The sequence below is a fragment of the Sinocyclocheilus grahami genome, unplaced genomic scaffold (assembly GCF_001515645.1).
Source record: "Sinocyclocheilus grahami isolate Dianchi unplaced genomic scaffold, SAMN03320097.WGS_v1.1 scaffold932.1, whole genome shotgun sequence".
Classification (NCBI taxonomy): domain Eukaryota; kingdom Metazoa; phylum Chordata; class Actinopteri; order Cypriniformes; family Cyprinidae; genus Sinocyclocheilus; species Sinocyclocheilus grahami.
Genome location: NW_015506111.1, coordinates 426,339 through 429,219, shown reverse-complemented (window position 1 = coordinate 429,219; position 2,881 = coordinate 426,339). Strand labels below are relative to the sequence as shown.

The 2,881-nt window shown below is 37.3% G+C and overlaps 1 long non-coding RNA gene across 2 annotated transcripts; it reads right to left on the bottom strand.

Annotated features, from left to right (window-relative positions):
* Window positions 1–1,159: 1,159 nt before the first annotated feature.
* On the bottom strand, window positions 1,160–1,780 carry LOC107564423 (uncharacterized). Of its 2 annotated transcripts, none has more exons than XR_001606226.1 (3): window positions 1,731–1,780; window positions 1,462–1,543; window positions 1,160–1,277 (listed from the first exon to the last, which is right to left on the bottom strand). It is a non-coding gene; the product is annotated as an uncharacterized lncRNA (long non-coding RNA). The 2 variants fall into 2 exon arrangements; XR_001606227.1 differs by having other exon boundaries at window positions 1,462–1,546; window positions 1,731–1,778.
* Between the last annotated feature and the right edge of the window lie 1,101 nt (window positions 1,781–2,881).

The window sequence follows — 2,881 nt, the reverse complement described above, 5'->3', positions numbered from 1 at the left end:
TATAAGATATAACGTCCTTATATATTATTACTATATTATCCTTATATTTGGACCAATACAGTAATGCAGATTTATACTATACATGACATTTTTGGAGTCAGGATTATTTAAGTGAGTAATTATGTTTTACTTATGCCAGATGCCCAAGAAACCAGTAGTCGACAGGGATTTTATTTTCACAGTCTTGTGTTCATCAAAAGAGGCCATAGTCAAAAATGGCAACATAGCTACTCCTAATCAGAACATCTGGACCGAGCTTAGTAAGCAGCTAGAGAACAAGATCACTGCAAAGGCTCTATACACTTTTGTTAAATTAAACCGACACAACATCTGGACTGCTTTAGGGTTTACTCATGAAAGTGATAATGAAACAAGTGGCAGTAGTGATGACACTGATTTTGAGCCAGGGTCCCTTTCCCCCAGACCAAAAGATTGCTGGACTTTTGATCTTGAAGTTCCATTTCAGAAATGGATTGAATTTATGCCTGAAACAGTTCAATACAAAAACAAGTTCTCTAAAACACAAAAAAGGGAATACACAATTTTGAAGCATGGCATCTGGGCGCATGTGATAAATCACCACATTTGGCAAGAAGTGAAAAGCCCCTGCACATTTGCCTTTAAAAGAGCCAAGGTCTATTCATCAGCCACAGAGAAATATATAGAAATCAGAGGCAAGTGTAAGGAGTGTCATGGCCACATTCACATAAAATGTGACAGAGAGCCTGAAATGAACAGCCCAATGGTGCTAAAGTGTTTCATTAATAACACAGATGACTCCCTGCACACTGGCTGTTCCAAGCGTCCGATCTCTGGTAACGTGCGTGTGCAGATATCCAAAGAACTGTGTGAGGGTAGAATGGAACCCCATGTATGGAGGGCATCGGAGGCAACAAAGCTGATGGATTTTGGAGATCCTGAGCCAAGCCATCTGCCTAATTTGGCCACCCTGCGCAAAGCAAAGCAAGAGAGAAATGCCTTAGAACTAGGTGACAAGGATCCTATTTTGTCACTGCAGATGTTAAAATACAGCGCACCTCACAGTGGTAGCATTAAAGACATTGGATTGGACAAGTTTTTCTGTCACTATTGGAGTCAAACACAAATGTATATGTACAAGTCATTATCAAAGACATCTACTAACCCCACTGAGTTTTGATGCAACTGGCTCAGTAGTGAGGAAACTACAGAGACCAAATGGCACATCTGGCCATGTCTTCTTATATCAGGGCGTTCTGGCAGGTAATGAGAGCTCAAGTGTCCCAGTCGTGCAAATGCTGTCAGAGAGACATGATGTTAATGCAATAACACATTGGCTGACAGAATGGATACGTGCAGGTGCACCAACTCCAAAAGAGGTTGTAAGTGACTTTTCACTGGCTTTGCTCGGAGCTTTGGTCAAAGCTTTTACTCCTCATCCTGATCTGAAGACCTACATTAATGTGTGTTGTGGCGTCTTACTTGGTAATCAGTCTGCAAAAGTGCCACCTTGTTTTGTTCGGGTTGATGTTGCACACTGCATCAAGATGATCTGCCAGTGGGACTGCTTGAAGAAAAAAGCACATCGCGTTAAAGATTTCTTTGTGAGGTCAATGGCACAGCTTCTAAAGTCACAATCCATGGACGATGCTAGAGAGCTACTACGCAGCATTACTGTTGTGGCTCTCAGTGAAACAGAGGGCAATGACAGCTCTGGAGTCCCCCTCATATCAGAAAGGCGCAAGAAATACCTGAAAGCCCGAATTGCAGAAGAGTGTGTCATCATTCCAGATGTAGAGGGTTCATCAAGGAATTTGAACAGTAAGCACACAAACATGTAAATTTGTAAAAAAAAAAAAAAAAAAAGGAGGAAAAAAAGTAGGAAAAAAAGAAGAGTGAAGTTTAAAGTATTTGTGTGCAAAATATTTGTTGTTTTTTGTATCTAAATATTACTGTTGACTGTAACACGTGAACTGTTAACAAGAAAGTTACTGGGGTAAAAATTAACATCAGCAATTCTGAACGGGTTGTCTTGTGTTATGTTGTGTAGCCGGTTTCTGTTTTATAATAATCAGTGTTGAGTGACATAGTTTAGAGATTTGCCCTTGATTCGCGGAATTTCTGGTTTTTCAATTAATCATGAGTCCGCTACTCAGAGCCGACACATAAGCGAGCAACAGGGGCCCCCAAGAGCCTACATGCTTGATTTTATTTATTTAAAAAAAAAAATGTTTAATGATTTTTTTTGTGATATATTATGCCAATATGCAATGGTAATTATACAAAAACGCAATATAAAATAATTAAATAATCTACGTATCATCTTATTATTTCCATAACAGATGAAGCCTATGAATTTTATTTAGTTTTTCAGTTTTTTTATTCAGAATATCCACAAACTTGTTAACTGTATCATAAACTAGCCTATATGCTAGAGCCCATTCTGATGGTCAAATATGTGTAAATTAATTAGTTTAGTCGTTTAAACCACCTGCTAGTTGATCTATAATGCGAGCTGGACGCTGTCGTGTGGATCTGTCAGACTAGCAAAAGTTATAATAAGTAATCAAAAGCTTATTTGTTAAAAATAATCACGTAAAAAAATAGTCAATGTTTAAAAAAGACATTTTGATTTAACTTTTGTTTAGCATTTCTATTCTACAATTCTAAATTACAATTCTAAATTTCTATTCTAAATCATTACAAACTTACCATGAATTTTCTCCATGAATAAAAATGAAAAAAAATGCAGATCTTCTTGAAAGTGGATTTTATATAGCCTACATACAAAATTTTTTTTTTTTAAAGAATAAGAATAATTATTATTTTGAGGCAAAATGAAAACACAATATTATCTGGGGCCGAACAGTCATCGGGGATAAAGAGGGGTGTTCTACGACAC